The sequence below is a fragment of the Ursus americanus genome, chromosome 13 (genome assembly GCF_024610735.1).
Source record: "Ursus americanus isolate L20-20 chromosome 13, mUrsAme1.1.p, whole genome shotgun sequence".
Classification (NCBI taxonomy): domain Eukaryota; kingdom Metazoa; phylum Chordata; class Mammalia; order Carnivora; family Ursidae; genus Ursus; species Ursus americanus.
In genome coordinates this window covers 37,793,558-37,813,358 of record NC_142139.1, presented here as the reverse complement: position 1 = coordinate 37,813,358, position 19,801 = coordinate 37,793,558, and positions in this window count along the sequence as shown.

Here is a 19,801-nt window from a genome sequence, read left to right as displayed (position 1 = left end):
TGTTGCGTAACTTTGGAAAAAATGTTTCAAAAATACATCTGAAAAAAATAAACAGTGGGGGACTGTCCAAAATCATGAAAAAGAAGAATTAAATACTGGAACAAGAAGATTTATTCTATTATAAGAGCCAATAATTAAAAACAGTGTGATATTGGCATAAAAATCAGCTGACAGATCAAGGGAACAGAACAGATAACCCTAAACAGATCCTGGAATACAAGAGTCAAAAATACTGCAAACCACTGATGTTGATTAATTGGCCACACGCAGGAAAATAAATTGTGTTTTTACCTTTCATCATACCAAGATAGGTAGGTAGGTAGATAGATAGATACAATCTGAGCTGGATTATTAAATGTTACAAATAAATCAATACAAATTAGAAAAAAATACTTGTAAATACTGAATTAATCTTACAATATGAGAAAAAAATTAAAGCACAAAAGTAATTGAAGAATTTACCTGTTAAATCTTGATATACAAGCATTACGTGTTCTTTACTGTCATAAAAAATTAAAATGAATACCAGCCAATCGCTAAGAGAATTTGAATAATCAAATGGAAACGTACAGCTTGAGGGGCCTACCAACTACCTATAGTTAAGAAGTGAAAAGACTGAGCTCATGCCTGACCCAAAGGATATACAAACAATTGGTTCGTGACTGTCATGCTATAAAAATGCTTAGCCAATTTTGAGACACAAATGAGAAACTCAAATATTAGTTTGTGATTTTCTCAGGGCCATGGAGACTGCAAGACTCTGTAATACCACTAGATACCCAAAAGTAAGCAGAGCTGAAGAGCAGGGCAGAATCTGTTGTTACCGTTCACCAAGTCTTTCTTAATAGTGTTCTGACGCCATTGGTAACGGAGTCCAGGATCTAGCTTAGTAAATGATTCCAAGTGTTCCCCTGACTTAGAAGGTTTTAGTTTGCCTGGAAAGAGGTCCAAACTCTATAATCTGATATAAGTGTTTAAACCTACAGGTTTAACATATATTTAGCATTCGAATAAAATAGCTTTTATTTTTAAAATATCATACAGATCAAGTTACTGCCTGCCTTATGCAACCTTAAAGTTTGCAACAATTTAACCTTGATTTATAAAATGCAGCACACAGAGAAAACTTTTAAATGCTTTCAAATGATGGTACTTATTAAGTTTTCTCTCAGAAAAAATAGAAAGCAGGGTGGGAGAAGGAAGGAAAGAAAGAAGAAAGGAAGGAAGAAAGGAGAAAGGGAAAGAAGGAAAGAAAGAGGGAGGAAGGGAGGGAGAGGGGGAAGGAAAAGGGGGACAGAAAGAGAGAGAGGGAGGAGGAGAGGAAAAAAGAGAAAAGGAAGGAAAGAAAAGGAAAGGAAAGGTGTTATTAGGACGATGATTCTTATGATTACGAATTCAAACATCAAGCCTTGAGCTCCCAACCTGGCACATTATGAATGCTCAGTGCCGCATACATCATAGCTGTCGTCTTATTAATGAAACAGCAGGCCTATGTTAAGCCTCGTCAGTCATCACTGTTTCACCCAGCTAGTCAACATGGGAAAAGCTATATAGTATCAAAGAGGGACTCTGCATTCACACTACTTATTAGTTTATGAAATAAAACACATGTCACAAAAAAATGGATTGACCAGAATAAAATAAATCCAATCTAGGGAAAGCATGTACTCTTGGATGTTCTGAAGAATAGGGACAACAGCAAACACATCTTGGACCGTTGTGACTACATAGAAATAGGCACAAAGCTATGACGTGTGACCAAGGGGAGGAGGGAAATGGCCATTCCCATAGAGAGGAAAGGCCTGAGAAAAGGTGAGAGAGTGGTGGCCGGTTCCCCAGGGGGAAGCAGAGAATGGGTCCGATCTAGCTGGAAAGCAAAGAGTGGGAAGGAGCAGAGAAAAGTGAAGGCGAGGGAGGAACAGGTGACAGGGAAGGAGCTCAAGGGCCCGCTTAAGCTTTTTTTTGTCCTTTATTTCACTGAGGATGGGTGGGCTCTGTGGGTGTGCGCAGAGGTGGGGCCGGGCGGAAGTGGAATTACGAGGGTTCCTTTCCTTTCCCAGTATTTTCCCTTACCATTTTATTTTATGTCTTGTTTTAGTTAAGTATTGAAATGACTGAAGAAAATCTGTTTACAATTATCAGCAACCAAGCAACAACAACCAAGCAAGATACTTCGCTGCTATATTTTAAAGAAACTGGACAATGACTTTTTCCAATAGCTTAAGGATAGGGCCCTTGAATAATATGCTCTCTTCCCTGGAACACTGTTCTCTTCTATCTCAAATGTAGTATTTCTCTTCCTGTTCAGTATACTTATGAACGTTTTAGAAACATTCCATTCCTGTGTTCATCTGTTTACTTTATACTTTTCTACTTCCTTCCCAATTGTCTTTCATCCTAAATTCTATAACTTAGTTCTTAAGTTATTTTTTTCTTACCAAACACACTTGCCCTTTTCTTTCCCCTCCCTCTTCCCCAAACCTCTCATACATAGCTTTGTATTCTCAAATGAGATTTTATATTTTTTTCTATCTTTTCAGATTTTTTTTTTCTATTTGGATCACTGCCAGACTTATCGCCCCATTTTACACTTCAGTGAATTAATCAGGAGCTGAAATAATTCTCCTCCGTGTTTTATGTAATATGTCTAGCTCAAATTCACTATTGAAGGGAATACAAAAACCTTACTTTTCCTTTAAAAAGAAGAAGTAGTGAGTAGGGCAAACCATGTTTAGGAACCAGGGCAGCAGGGAACAAGAGAGGTAGAGACCCTCTTAGCTTCTAGAGATCAGCTCCAGGGGACATTCCCTAGAGTTTGCTATTGAGTACCCCCCTGAACTCCATTACCTCTTGGCACTTGCTGACCTTCAAAGTCCCTTGAATGATTCATATTTTATAGTATCCCTTCTCCATCACTCACACTGCCTCCACCCTTAATTCCTATCAAGGAAAGAACCTGTTTTCCACAATTATTCTCTTTATTGTGGTGGATAATTGAAACAATACATAAAGGTGTAAAGGAAAATGAAAAGTGATTTTAGAGAATTAACCTACGTGCCACTTGTCACCTTGTATAGTTTTCAGCTCCACTTTATTTTTGTACACATGGTTATAATTGCCGCCATCAAAAATTCTTTGCATAAGTATAGCTAATGGGGTTTGCGGGGAATTTTTAGTATAACAGCTGGTCTGAAATACACAGATATTGGAAAGAGTAAAGTTGAAATGCTATTGTATCCAGGATTACCTCCTTTTTACAACCCCAAATAGATTCATGGTTTGGTCATTAAACCAAGTACATCTTACCCCATCTTAAACCTTCAGTTTCCTTGAATTATATAGAAAGTACTCATCTCAGTCTGAGTCAAAGTTGTACGGTTTCTGAACTCTGGTAAACAACGAATGTGAGTGTGCACCTGCCCAGGTGTGTGCATGTGAGGGCTAGAATAGTGGATAGCAAGGACCAGCATTCTTATCTCTGTAATCATGGTTGGCACAAACACGAAGCTGCAGACATCCTATGTGCACAGACCCCTGCTCTGTTGAAGGGAGTAGCGTGGACTTTAGCAGAAAGACATAGATGTGTAGATGCTAATACAATAGAATATCCAGTTCTCAAAATATATTCTTTTAGATGATTTGTAATTTACTATATTCCTAACACCAAAGAATTTCTTAATTTTCTTTTAACATTGAAATACACATAAATCGTTTTATCATTGTCTTGTGGTATGTAAAGAAGCAATATCACTAATTTTAAATTTGTATATATAGACAGAAATTTCTACCATGCCCGATGGAAGAAATATCCCATCTTCAACAGCACAGAAAGAGGAAGACAAGAATTATGTTACGTACACAGTTATTAATCCAGGTTGGCAATTTAGAGAGACAGTGTGGTCTAGCTGGTAGAACACCAGAAGGTAAGGCATGGGACCTGCTTTCTATTCCTAGTGGTATTTCTGTTAGATTTGACAGGGGATTTCTCTGCGTGCATCCTCTTATGCCAAAGTGTTCACAATCCTCACCTTCACTTTCCTTCACAGGTATGACATAAAAGCCTGCCCAGAGAGCAGCTAGAGATTCTCAAAATGATATTAATAAATATAAGGTTGTTTTAGTGTAAAGTGTTATCTGAAGCTACTATTCACTCTCTTTGAGCTCCAAATGCTTCCTTAACATGGCAGGTGGGTAGCTAGTTTGCTTGTGGTTGTTGACAAGCTTGGTCACGGTAACATTGGCTCAGGCTTGAAAATAGTTTTCAAAACTCTTTAGTATTCAAATCTGTCTTGTTCATTTATTTTGCGCTGTTTCCCTACCATCTTCCTAATTCAATTCCTTTCTTCTCTTATAATATCCACCCTCAATGATTCAATGGGGAAAGGAAGTCTTCTTTACGTTTCCGTCAACACTGAATTTATTAGGTTTTTCTAAGTCCATGGCCCTGTTTTGGGTATAATAGGGAGTACAGAAGTCTAATATATATTTCTGTGAAGAAGTATACTGTTGACTTTGAGAGGTAGATTTGATACACATGAAATATTTAGATTATTGACCTGGTATCAAATATAAAATATGACATCATTTCTTATAAACAAAATTGGTACGGACTAAGAGGAAAGCTTCAAGGCATATATGAAACTGATCTGGGCTAAGTTAATAGGATTTGGATCAGAAGAGAGCAAAATGAAGGGCCATTATGAAAAGGTCAATAGCAGAAGTAAATTCAGGAAGACAGGAATGCGGACACTAGCGCGATTGTCAAGTTTCAGGATTGGAGGGATATAGGTTACACGTAAATACTACAGTTCCGTTAGAGAATGCCTAGGTAAATATGGAGAATTTTATATCAATAGGTTCTAAGGCAATAAGAAGCTTTTGGAGGTTTTGAAGAGAAGAATGTCTTCAGAAAGGATTGATTTAGGCAAGTTAGCCAGGAAATAGATATGCGGGATGGCCTTGGGGAAGCCTGGACCTACAGAGACCAAGGGCAGGGGAGATGAAGAAAAAGGAAAACAGTCAGGGCACATTTTCCTTTGAAGAAATGACTTGTGATAAAGAACTATTTTCAAGAGAATAAGAGTTCTAAAAAAGAAAGAATGGACTTTTGTGCCATGAATTACAGGTTAGGAAGGATAGCCTTCCCACACCTGGGAAATGATATTTCAGGAAATGGTGTGAGGGATTAAGTAATCATAGATTTATGGAGAATCAAACTGATAAATTTGGTGAGAAAAATGTGATCATTGACATATTCAGGGAGGGACACTCCAAGGAAATATTCATCTGAGGAATAGTGCTGTGTGATGATATAGGAAGGAGCCATGTAAGTGTGCAGCCATCAACATAAAGTAGGTAGAGACTTCCAGAGTCGTCACAAGACAGAGGAACTTGATGCAAAGTCATTAGGAGTAATGGCAGGGAAAAGATTCATGTTTTATTTTGAGTACATTTCCTGAAAAAGCAAACCAGAGTGGAAGAGAATGAAGAAAAATCTTTGGTTGAAATTCTCTTAATCTTGATCTAGGATTCCTATTGAATTGCTACCCTGATTTCATTAAGATACTTTTAATTTCCTTTAGATCTTTCCCACTGGAGACAGAGTTTATTTTGGTAAAAACACTGGTTAAACTGTTCTGTTTTGTTGTTGTGTGGGGGTTTTCTTCTTCTTTTTTTTTTCTTATTTTGCTTTAAGAACCAGTACATAGAGTCAAAGATGAAAGAGAAAATTCTAAAATGGCAGTATGACAGCCATCTATCCATCTATCCAGCCATCCCTTCACCCATCAGAAATACAGCAATACAGAAGAGGAACATGATCCTGCTCTCGTGGACCTTAAATTACATGGAATTAATTTTTACAAAAGCTTAAGTGAAGATTGCTGTGAGAATAGCGGGAGCACAGTTGCTGTGCTAGCCCAGGGTTTCAGGAATGGTTCCATGAGAAAATGTCACCTTTACTAATTATCAGGGAAGGGGAATAATATAGGAACAGGGACATACATAGCACCTAGAGAAAGACCTGGAATTTATTCCTCGCTACAGTTTCAGGGTGTCAGTCCAGAATTCCAGTTGCTTACTTTCCACTGAATGCGTATCTGTGAGTGTACACTATTTCCTATAGGCAATTGACTTCAGGCGGGAACACCGCAAGACATCTTGGAGAATCAATATGAAACGAGGCAACTTCCCAAAGGACAGACATTCAACTACAGCAAAAATATAGATTCCAGGAAACACAGCAGAATGGCATTAGGGGTATATAGGAAAATGTGCTCTGAAGGCTTCCAGAGAAATAGGACAGGGAATAGACCTGATGAATAGGGCACACTACATCTGCCTAAGCCCCATGATGCCTGGTCAGTGCAACCTTGCTTGGAGGCAGTGGTGGCTATCAATATTTGCTCTAGGTATGTGATAGAAACTGCATTGGCAGAAAGCATGGATATTTTGCCTCCTTTATTTAAGGAATACTAAGCCTACATGTCTATTTATTTTAATGTCATTTTTCTAATTACCTAAATAATATTTAAAAATAGGAACAGAATATCACTATCAATAGAGTCAATATCTCTGCAAATAACTTATTATCTTAGAGCGTGTATGTGTGTGATAGTCATAATTCACATTTGAGATAATGCTATACATACTTTTATAACTTCTCAGGTGTATTTTGGCAACCATAATGAGGAAATGAAAAATATAGCATGTTAGCATCAATCATTTGAATCCTGTTTAGAGAGAATCTACTATCTAATTGGGAAATTAGAACATCTACTATCTTGATGAGGCATTGGTATAGATCATGAGACCCAGAAGGCACGGGTGTTAGCAGGAACTAAGAAGTTATTACTTACATGTATGAAATGACAGGAGGAATTACTGTCCTGTACAATACAAAGAATAAAGAAAGTAGAGTATAAAGAAGGAAGACGTAAGACAGAGAAGTCAAGGAGACAGTGGGAAATGAGAGCTGTCTGGGAGACAGCTAAGGAAATGTCCTAGTGATGTGGTGGCCAAATGACATTTATGTCTATTATTTTGTTTGAGGACATTGAAGTTGGTCATCTAATTTTAGGTAAGACCTTCCTCATTGCAAAAGTCCAACAAGAGTGATTTTAAATTTTTGGTAGAAACTGAGGAGGGGATAAATTGTATGTCTTGGTCAACATGGTGAAGAAGAGTGTCAGGAGGGCTCCCAAGAACAGAGGTGACCAGGGAAACTGGGTACCCAGAAATGTTCAGAGTATTTGGAAGGATTTAGGGCTGTCATAGGATGTGACTAGGGAGTCCCAGCTGAGTAGATCTCAGCAGACCAGTAAATCTCACATGCCTTTGAGTTAGGTTTATTTTTCTTTTAAAAAAAATGTCTACATCATCGAAATATTCATACTTACTAAGACTGACCAAATGATATCCTTTTAGAATTTTAAAACATCCCATCTATCGGTATGCTTTTGTCATGCTTAATATCCCATATTTGTGTTTTCTATGTTTTTAATTTGTGTTTAGACTTATTTCCAACAGGCCAAGATCTTGGATTAGTTGATCTATTCTGTTTCTAATCCATTAATTTATGGCTTTATCTTAATTCTTTAGGCACATATTGGTTTTACAAAATTTTAAGGCATGTCAAAATAAGTGTAGGGAATAAAATAATGTACATTCATCTACCCACCTAACTTAAAAAATAATATATTAATATTCAAATGAAATCTCTGTGGGTTGCTCCTCATATTTCATTTTCTTCCCTTTCTTCCAGGGGTTTCTACTCCCTGAATGTGATGTCTAACACCCTCATGCCATTTTTATAATTTTATTACTTATACATTTATCCATATACCAATCATAAGTGTCTCAGTGTCTTCCCCTGCCAAACATATGTGTGTGCATACACACACACACACACACACACACACAATCACACACGCAGGCACGTACGCACTTTATTGTCTATATATTTAAGAGTGATATTTCTAGGTCATAGAATACTCATTCTTTTGATTTTACTTAATTGTCAAATCTCTCTCTAAGGTGTTTGTGCTGATTTGCCCTCTGAACTGCAGAGAATTATAGTTCCTCTTGTTCCACATTCTTATCTTTCCGTTGTCAAAATTCTTAGGTTTTGCCCATGTGATTTTGTCTTTTTTTTATATCAATTTGCATTCCCATGATCATTAGTGAGATTATAGGTATTTTCATTTTATTTTTTGTTCAGCTTCTAACTTTCTTGGATTGCTTCTTCATATCTTTTTGCCTATTTTCTACCGGGTTGTCTTTTCTTATTGATTTTAAGTGTTCTTTATATTTTTGGAACTCCTAATGGGTTGCTCATGCTCATTGTAAAAAATACAAACAAAAAACAAAAACAATTTCCTAAGCCTATGTTTTCTCTTTTGCTTTTTTTTTAAATGGTGCTTTCCGATGTACATAAAATTTTAATATGAACGTTATCAAAGATATCAATTATTCTCTTATAAAAGTACTCTGGTTATTTTAAGAGAAACCCTTCCTGGCCTCCAAGGCCATGAAGATATTTTATGGAATTTTATTCTTCCATTTTTTTTTATTTTTACATTTGTTTGGTGGAGTATATAAATTGTTTTCTCTGAGAGTAGTTTCTGAACTTCTTGATTAATCGAAAAATTAGATTTACAAATTTTCTCTTTAAACTACCTTGTCTATGTTTCACTGGTTGATATACACAATGTTCTCATTACTCCCTAAATATTCTGTACATACAGTTTTTATTTCTTACTTATTCCTAGAATTATTTAAAGAACAACTGTATTTTAAATATCACTAATTTGTTTTACTTAAAAGAATGCTACCAGGATCTTTCTAGGTACTGATGAAGTATTATTAATTTTTTCTGATACAAAATGTGTCCTTCCTGGGGCTCCTGGGTGGCACAGCGGTTAAGCGTCTGCCTTCAGCTCAGGGCGTGATCCGGGCGTCATGGGATCAAGCCCCACATCAGGCTCCTCTGCTATGAGCCTGCTTCTTCCTCTCCCACTCCCCCTGCTTGTGTTCCCTCTCTCGCTGGCTGTCTCTATCTCTGTTGAATAAATAAATAAAATCTTAAAAAAAAAAATGTGTCCTTCTTATCTGCAGTGTTTTACCTCAGGAAATTTCCTTTTAACTTGCTTTTACATTTTTCGTCTAGTCATGCTTACCAATGATCTGTAAGTTGGCTCTTAATATTCTGACCTTTATATCTACCATCTTCTACCATTTGGTCTCGTTGTTGTTATTCTGTGCATTTTGGAAGAGCTTCTCTAGTTTGCTTCTTACAATATGAATTCATTTTTCTGCAATATTGCTTCTGTCTTATTCTAAATCCAATTTAAATTTTTGTGATCATATATTTTATTTATGTTTTTTACAATATTTCATTATTTAATCCATTTCTTATATGAGTTTCGGTTTTATCCCATCTATTCTCTTTCATTTCATAGTGTACAAGTTTTCCTAGGTCTTTGGAGGGGACAAAGGTTTCTAAAGTGCACTCCTTTTGAGGTAACAAAAGGAGTTTTACATAGTAAAACATAGTAAAACATAGGAGTTTTACATAGTAAGTCTGTTTTCATCTTAACACTTGCAGAAACTTTTCATACACTTCATGTTTTCTTTCATTTATTTATAAGAAGCGTAATCTAAGGTGGATTACCAGGATTACCCTGGGGTCCCCACACTGACCCCTTGATTCTTGTTCGAATTCCCTTCTCATATAATGAGCTGAGAACTTAATATACTCCAGTCCTAACTAACATTGGCAGTGTCTTACTTAGCATGGTTCTGTTGGAATAAGGGATATGGGGTCAGAGAGATATGTGTTCTAATCCCAGATCTGCCACACACTAGCCTGTCAATTTTGGACAAATCACTTAACTGCTTCGAGCCTTGGACTTACATGTAAAAAGGAAATAACTACCTATCTCACAGACCTATCATGGGTCATTTCACCAGTAACATGTAATTGATTGGACATAATTGATAGTTTTCTTACCCCATTCCCAAATTTGGTTGGTTGGCCTGTAAGGTAACAGCTATCATAATGGAGAAAGCCAAGTGGCCCCAGCCAAGATAGTAAATAAAAAACAATATTAGGCTTCAGGGAAATGGCAGAGATTAGTGTCATCCTTGGAGACCTAAAAGATACAAGGGAGGTAGTCCCCAACATATCTCCACTAAAGTCACTAGTCTAGTCCCTATAAAAGCCAAATGAATCTTAGAGACCACCCCAAACTCACACAAGTAGTAGCCTCAAGTATAGTTGCTGAGCTAGATATGATATCTCTGCTTAGGGCCGATTCATGTAACCTCAAGCACATGTTACAACCAAGAATCTTACAAATGTGTCCTCTTGTATCTTTATCAGAAAGAGAAATCAGAAATAATTCATGTTCATTTAGAATGATCAAAAGTGAATAGTCTTGTTCAAGACTATATTATCTATCTCTCCTGCCTTCTGTCACGTTCTATTTCAAAGGGATCTGAAAGTTGGACATACTGTGAAACATCATTCTGGTCCACTATATTGGTGACCTTATGCTAATTACACCAGAGAAACAAGAGGTTAGCAAGTGTTTGGGGGGGCCTTAGTAAGGCATAGGCATTATAGAAAGAGAAGGTACATCCTATGAAGATTCAGGGGCCTACCACATCAGTAAAATTTTTAGAAGTTCCATGGTCTAGGGCATGCCAAGACATGACTTCCAAAGTAAAGGACAAATTATTGCATCTCACATGTTTTACCACAAAGAAGGAAGCACAATAGCCAGTAGATCTCTTCAGGTTTTAGAGGCAGCATATTCCATACCTGGGAATACCACTCCAACCTATGTATCAGATACAATGAAAGTCTTCCAGGTTTGCATGGGACACTGAACTAGAAAGAGTTCTTCAGTAGGTCAGAATGTATGCAACTGGCTAAGCCACTTAAGCTTGTCTCCCCCCCCCCCCATACAACAGAATAGGAGATAAATGTGGTGGAAAAAGATGTACAGGGTGGAAGTGTGAGTGGTCCCACCTAAAAGTACTGTCAGTCACCTACTTGGGAATTTAGACTTCCCACCCCCAACTCCAGATGTTGTGGAGATATAGATCTTGGTTTCCAAAAGGGAATATCTCCACAAGGGGACACAGCAGAAGTCCCATTGAACTTTAAGCTACAGCTGCTGTGCAGGCATCTAGGGATCCTAATGCCAAGAGACTGTAGCCAAGAATAACCATTCCTAGAAGGACAAATGGACCCTGACCATCAAAAAGAGGTAGAAATCTTATTACACAAGGGGAGCAGAATGGAATATGATTGGCATCCACGTGATTCACTTGGACGTCTCTACCTAGTCTCATTCAATTTTTATGGTTTGTGGACAAATACATGACATAGCCTTAAAAGGGCGTGATGATTAAGGGCTCAGATTGCTAAGGAATGAGAGTCTGAGCCACATTCCCCTAAAATTGAAGAAGTGAGAGCTCAGGATGAAGGGAATCTAGCATAGATGATAAAGGAAGAAATGGAATGTAACAGTAGTGGATACAAGACCAGCTCAGGTGTTGGGAGTTTATAATTTGTCCCAGGTACCTTCTTAGAAATTTCTTCTGGAACTAGGGGCCCACTAGAATCTTTGAGGAGCTTCTCCCAGAATTTATACAAAAAAAAAAAAAAAAAAATCTGAGCATTGTGAGGGGTGGTCTGTAATGGATACCCTAATATAATACCAGATCTTCTTTAATCCTGAAAGACACAGTCCTCAAGGTTTTGGGAGTGCTTCTGGATGACAGATTCCAGCTGCCAGCCTCTGCAGTAATTGCATTCACTTGGAGAGGTACCTTGCCAAGATTGCACCCCTTCCTGGGAGAAGCTTGCAGCCAGTGAATGGTAGATATCGTGGTGTAAAAGCCCAGAAGCCTCTCCCAAACTGGGTAATTTTGGAGGTCCATCCCGGCTTTAGAGCTCTCTATGGGTTTAGCTGAGAGGTTTGTTGAGACTGCAGTATAGATCAACTTCTCTTTTTACCCCATCTCGGTGTTTTTTTGTTTTGGTTTTGGTTTGGGTTTGGGTTTGGGTTTTTTTTGTTGTTGTTTTTTTGTTTGTTTGTTTTTGTTTTGTTGTTTTTTTTTTTTTTTAGCCAGGGATTGATCCTGTAACCAATTCCTATTAAACTTTCTACACATCAATCTCTATCTTAGGATCTACTCCCCTGGAAAGACTTGCAACATGTACCTAACAGTCACTAACTCATTTATTCAATATATATTCTTTAATTTGAAAAATTATTATTGCCTGGCATTATGGTAAAGGCAGTGAGGCAGAACAAATGTATAAAACATGGATCCTATTAATAAAGAATTTACAGTCAATTCAAAGAGATACCATATATATGCAGAGAGTAAAGCAATGTTACATAGAATAAAATAAAATCTGTAAAAATTGAGAAGATGATGGTAGCCAGGGGCTCAGACTTCCTAGGAATGAGGCCTGGGGTTGCATCATCAGCTAAGTCTGTCAACATCCTGAAAAAGCTGCTGGTAAAGGTAAGTAAAAAGTTGGATTATATACAGTTAGTTGCTAATTGCATAGCAAAACAGCAAGAGTGAAAACTACCATCCCATTTCCTGGAACGATATGGACTACTGTGCGGTTACATTAGTGGGGCTTACAGTCATCCTCCCTTTTTGTGACTATGTGGGCAAGTCTGTCCATTTTATAGGTAAAGTATTAGCAAGCTCATTTTGACACTTATCCTCCCACATGCTTAAAAAAAAATCTTATCCAGCCTGCCTTTATCAGTTAAAAAAAGAAACTCTGACATTTTAACTCACCATTTACTGACTCCATAATTGGTTCCAGTCCCTGACTGGGTGGGACTGGAAGTGGCAGTATTGATTCCCTATGATTCTAATCCCAGTTACCCGTTGAGAAAGCAGCCCCATTGCTGAGTATATGATCTTCATAAGTGGGGAAAACAAATTTGTTTTCCAATCAGATGTGGGTAAGCAGTCCTATTCATCTAAGGTGAATCTCTTTTGAAAACACATTTATTCCATCTATGGACTATTCATGATCTTCAAATTTAAAGGTTAGGCCTAGGATAGCAGGATTATTTTAGGAATAAATATTTGGATTCAGCTACAATCTTGAAAGTCTATCCTTAAAAATTGTAAGGAAAGAATTTCTGTTCCTTTACCTTTTTCTGTATGTGATAAGCGATGCTATTTTTTCCCCTCTCTCTTTCTCTTTCACATACACATGCTAAAGGTGGAATTTGGACTAGTTTGTGTACATACAGAATATATATCAACATATTCATTAATTAAACCATACTTGTTTACTTTTTGCTACATATTTTTAAAATATAAGAAAGACCTTACAATATTCTGAGAATTGTGATTCTATTAAAATACTAAAAGAACCTTAATAGGATCTATATAAATATGAAACAAAAACAAAACAACATAAATTTTCTCCTGCTGAGGTCAGTGAGGATTACATAAATTTAGGAGAGCTTGCTTAAAATAATTAGTGTAAATTAAAAATGACTCTTAATAGTGGTTGTGTACATTGTAATTCTTCCTAAGAGAAGACCATACTGCATTACATCTTTAGTTACTATACCAATTAGGGTTTAATCCAGAAAGTAGATCAATTATAAGTGACATGGAAGTATACATTTATTTAATGGGCTAGATCACATGTAATTTTTGGAACTGGTTGAAAAAGTCTATGGAAGACTGCTGCTGCTATCTTGGTCCTGAAACTATTGTAGGTCATCAGGACTGGCAGCCAGGAGACGTGCTCCAGTGGAAGCAGAGTACAGCAAGAACTGACTGGAACCTGCAAGGAAAAATTGGAACTCATATCAGTCTCTCACCACAGCGATCCTTGGTGACATAAGTGACCTGCAGACAAAGCTGGCGCTCTTTCCAATGGAGGGCACACCTCCCAGTCCGGTACTTGGAGATGCTGATGAAGGAGATCCAGTTGGAGCTGAAAGAGTCCCAAGCCCAGCTGTGTCCTGTGCCCAGTGGGCCAGCAGATCAATGACAGCATACATGAACTACAAGGACGCATGCCACCCTACGTTGTCCTTCAGAGGGTAATGGCTGTTTCATTTCTACCTTCCAAATCTTGTGCAAATTTCCCTTGGGGCCATTCCTAATCTGGATCTGTAGATGCAAGGACATTCTCAAAAATGTATTTCCAGCTCAGTTAAGTTGTCGCTGAACACAAAAGTCCACTCCTTGTCCCCTTGATATCCCTACCTAGAGGTATCTCTTTAGGTGTGTTTAACTTCTACATAGATGTGATAGAACATGATGCAAGTATCCTTTTTTAAAAAAAGATTTATTTATTTATTTGAGTGAGAGGGAGAGAGAGAGAGCATGAGTAGGGGAAGGAGCAAAGGAAAAGAATCTTTAAGCAGACTCCACGCTGAGTGCAGAGCCTGACAGGGGGCTTGATCCCACTACCCATGAGGTCATGACCCAAGCCAAAATCAAGAGTCAGATGCTTAACTAACTGAGCCACCCAGGTGCCCCTGCAACTATCTTTGTACAGCCAAAAACACAGTAACTCTCTCTGTATAACAGCTCCATATGTCACTTTATTCATCTTTGGTTTATGTTCATTTTCTTCTAGTTTAGTCACACTCTTCCTTTGATAGTCTGTGGCTTAAATATTGAACTATAAGATTAACCACTATTAACATGCCTTATATAGAAAAGTAGGAAAATGGGGGGGACGAAAGAATTGGTTAACATACACAAATACACACATATGTATGTATGTACGTATGTATCTGTGCACCCGCATGCAAAAATACATGTATATAAATTAAGGAAGAAATATTCATAACTATTGCAGTCCTCATTTCTGTTATTGGCAATATGGTCAGAGCTTGTATTTATGACCTCCTTCTTCTACTACCAATTTATTTTTCCTTACTAAGCACTTCATCTTACTATAATTCCATGCCTGGTAGAGTGACTCAGACTTTTACCACAGGATAAGACAATACTAAGAGGTGCCCTAGGTGATCTCCTGCATTCCAGAAACACCCACTCCTTATTCCCACTCTATAGGGGAAACTCAATTTTCCCCGTATAGTCAGTATCAAACACCCCAGCCACTCTTTTTGTCTTTGATTCACTGGTATCTGTTTAAAGGCAGTAGTCTTAACTTCCATTTTAACGGAACTCTTACTGTGTCCCTTGGTAGAAGCTAGCATTCTTCTCTTGGAAAGTAAGACCGCTAAAGCACTACAGTCCAATGTTGCTAGTAGATCATTAATGGTAGTAGTGAAAGGAGCTACTCTCATTCCCATTCTTTGATCATGCTTTGGGAGAAACAGCACCACAATTTGGTTGATGATTTGGGGTAAATACTGTACTTAAAGGACACTACCCTAGCCCTGTAAGATTCTGCCACCCAGCTAGGGTCATAACAAAATCTTCAAAAGTCTCATTCTTGTCCACACTTCATTAATTATTTAGGAGTTCCTTGGTCAGAAGCAATGCTATGAGGACTATCATGAGATAATGAGTAAAGCATATAGAGATGGTGCTTTTAGCAAAACAAATGTATGCAGTGAAGTCAAATCCATATCCTGACAAAGTGTCTCCCAGTGAGGACAAAGCATCGCCGCTCCTGTGATGGAAATAGTCCACCGCAATCAAGCTGCCAACACAGCAGAGGGTGATCTCTATAGGAAATTGTTGTGCCAAAACATCCATAGCCCTTTTGTGAACCAGACTCTTTTTCAGTTGTGATCACAGGGAAATCTCCAAGAGGCCATCCTATGGTTGAGAAGGAGGAGACCATATAAGAAAAGTATGGGTCCTGACGTTCTGGGCAACTTGCTCATGAAACTTACTTATGCCTTCATGACCTGCTCAAGTTGACTATCCTCTCTACCACTCCCATTTGATGAGGGAGGGCTGTTCTGTATAACCAGCTTCATAGTTTGGTGGTCAGACAATACTCAGTTCATGCTGAGTATTTCAGGTGATGTGTCAGGTTGATGATCCATGGTCTGGCGTTTAATCTGTTCTGGGGTCCAGTAGCAGACCAGAAGCTGTTTCTTAAAATGAGAACTGATATCTGCAGAGTATGACATAAGTTTATTTTCAAAACCCTAAGGGTCTTCACAGTCATTCACCTTTAAATGCTTGTTAATGGCTCTCGACATCATCCCATCCCCATAAGACACTTCAGGCACTATAAGATCAGCTGGTTCATATGCAGACCCGAATGGAAGAGCAGCCTGCACATCAGCCCGGACTAATTAGAGATGCCTCTTGTTCTAGGACCCACACAACCCTGGATCCTTTTGAAGTTATTGGATAAATAAATATAAGAAGCACACCCAAATGGGGCATATGATGCTCTAAAATCCAGAGATCCCTCTAGGCATTGCATCTCTTTTATAGTGGTAGGAAACACAAGGTGCCACAACTTTTCCTTAACTTTGGAAGGGATATTCCACCAACCTGATCGTTCCAGACCATTTGTTCCTTAGATATTTCTAGGGGTAGCAGGCCTTAATTTTTGTGGGATTTATTTCCTACTACCTGACGAGTGTCTATCTTACCCAGGTGCCTACAGTAGCTGCTACTCCCGCTTACCAGGTTTAATCAGCATTATGTCAATAAGGCAATGGTCTAGCATAATGTTCCTTGAAATGGTGAGGCAATTAAAGCCCCTCTGGACTCAATTATGACATAGCATTGAAGAGTTGGTATAGCCTTGAAGTAGGATAATAAAGACATATTGCTAGTCTTTTCTACTGAAAGTGAACTACTTCTGAGATTTTTGCTAAAAAGCATAGAGGAAAAAGTATTTGTGGGAACAATAGCTATAGACCTGTTGCTGATTTTCTCTAGAAAGAAAACATTAGAATAGCAGTTGGAATAGGAGTCACCACATAATTTTGAGGTTACCCACTGCATACTGAAAGATGTAGCCATCTTCTGCACTATACAAATAAATTAAATAGGGATGTGGTAGGAATCACCACCCCTATATCTTTCAAGCCTTTGATATTGGCAATGATTTTTACAATTTCTCCAGAAAGATGTATTGCTTTTGGTTTACTTATTTGGTAGTCAGAGTAGGTAGGATGTTTCTTCATGAATAACCTGGCTTCTGCTTCATTGAAGGGGCTTTAGTTTGGAAATTAGCTCAATGCTGGGAAGTGGTTGAGAGGCATGACCATTATAATGATTAAAGTTAGATTTCCATTCACCAAAAGAGATCGTTACTGCTATACACATTAAGTAATACTTAAGAAGTCTGTCAATCTATTCCTGTTCTAGAGACACATTATTGGCCTGCCCAGAGGTCTGTGTGGGCCAAAGCACCTTGTCTCTGGCCATTAAGTGCCATAACTTGGTCCTTGCCACTGCAAGATCTCAAAATCCCTGTTGAATTCAGTGAGTCTACTTTAATTGCAGCAGTTCCCACTGGTGTTTCTGGACTACAGATAGTGCCAGTCTACAGCTCACTCACAAATGTGTTCTGCAGAGCCTTTGTGAGGAGAATGTCCTCTAGACACAGTGAGTGGTGTAAGCTGGTCCTTTCTAGAATCCTACTTTGGTTGGATACCATCATCTCCAGGGAACCAAACATGTTCAATCATCTAAACAAGATGGCTGTTAGAGCCACTCCCAGCTGCTCAAGCTAACACATTGAATCTAGAATCTCTTTTAAGTATACCTATACCAAAAAATTCAGTCTAATATATTTTTCCACCCTTATCCAACATAACTTATTATTCATTCCCAAACATATTCCCAGGGATATTGATATAAATTGGAGACATCTTGCATTCATTTTGTTTGTTTTATGGAGAATAATTTTGTTTGTTTGTTGTTATGGGTAGTCATTTTGTTTGTTTACCTTTCTGGATATCCCTGGAGTCTGCCAAGACTGGATTCTGGTTATAGGTCTGGAAGGAAAAAGAGATGGTGGAGGCAGTTTTTGTAGAGGGCCAGCAATGCCTCAACAGGCCAATTCCACAGGTGAATCCAATACAGGTTTTTTAGGCAGGGGAGGCCAACGGATTTCCTTGGAGAACTTTCAGTGTAGTTACCCACTGAAGAAACTGGTACCTTTTGCCACAAATCATACATGGCACTTGGTCCAGAACTTGAAGAACTCCAGGAAGAGTTTGGGCAAGAGCCGGAAGAACACTGTGGGAACATGTGTGATCTGCTGGGGTCCTTGGGATTCATACAAACATTTAGAACATATTGGCTGCTTCAGCTTTCCAAATCTTAAGCAAATTTTTCTTGTGGCCAACCCTAAATTGAATCCACACAAGGAAGAAAGTTCAGGAAAACATAGCTCCAGTTTAACTAAGTTGATACAATAAGGAAATAATTCATCACATTTTCATATCCATATTAATGTGGCTTTATACTCATATATACAACAGTACTTAGAGCCTTTTATTTTTCTGTTTGACTTTGAAGTTGATTACATGAAGTATCAAATTCTCGCTACTATTTTCTCATTGTCATGCTGAATTCTGATTGAATCCCTTTATTTTCTTGCTTGATTATTGGATAGAGCATTTGTATGGTCTCATTAGAAATAATACAGAGTTTCAGATTTGAGTTGTCATTGAAAATCTTTGACTGTGGCTAAGGTTTCCCAGATTAATATGTGGCTTCAATCTTCTTTTGAACTCTCATCAATCTACATCATGATCATTTTTGCATGTAGATTTCAGAAGCACAATTTACGTGCTGACATAGCCCGCTGAAGAGAAAAATTTCTTAGATATACAATGCATATTTTAACACTAGCAACAAGATCCCCTTGCTGCATCTTCGAGCATGGCTGATAAATTATTGAATACTTTATTTATTCAAATCAAACAAAACTCTAATTTGTCCTTAATATTTTCATTCAGAATCTCAGAAGATGAGAAATTTATAGGTCCAATGTTACATCCAATATTTCTCTGCAGGAGATAGTGAACTGGAAGGGAGAGTTTGGGGTTTTTTGGAATGGTATTTTACATAATATTGGGAGAAAAAAAGGTCAAAGGAAAGGGAATTATAGAGGTGATTATAGAGGTGATGGGGGACCCTGAATCTCCCATTGTGCCACCCTGGGTACTGTCACTATCTTTACTCTTGGCTTGCTGAAATCTAAGCCAAATCCAATGAAATATTTTGAGGACCTTAACTTTCCATTTAGTAAAGAACAATTACTTGCACCTGATGGGCTGGCAATAAAATATAAAATAATCCACATCTAAATTTCTTGATTTATATTTCCCCAGCAATTTGTGAGAAGTTGGCAAGAGGAAAAGGAAGGAGAGGAAATATCAGGAAGGACGTGGTCCATGGTTGTAACTCCTTTATTTATCAGACATGTGACTTTCCAATGTGTTGGTTTTGTACTTCTTACAAGATCTTACACATAGTAAACACTCCATAAAGTTTTGTTCAGCTAAAAACATGGAGGTGATTTGCAGATATTTGAAAAGGGACCATTTTCTTTTAGAATTTCGCATTCTTATATGTTTTCAAACTCGAATCTCTAGTACATTTGAAAGAGAAGATACAAATGACCGTTCTAACTCTATTTCTGCAAGTTATATGGGAAGGAGCTAAAGATGAAGGGGGTAGGAAGTGATAGTTTGGGCTAGGAAATAACTAGTTTTCTCCTTCCTTTCCAATGAGTCCACTTACATATGGGATTTTCTCTAGACACGGGTATTGGAGAAAACAAGTCACTAATTCTTTTTTTTTTTTTTTAAAGATTTTATTTATTTATTTGACA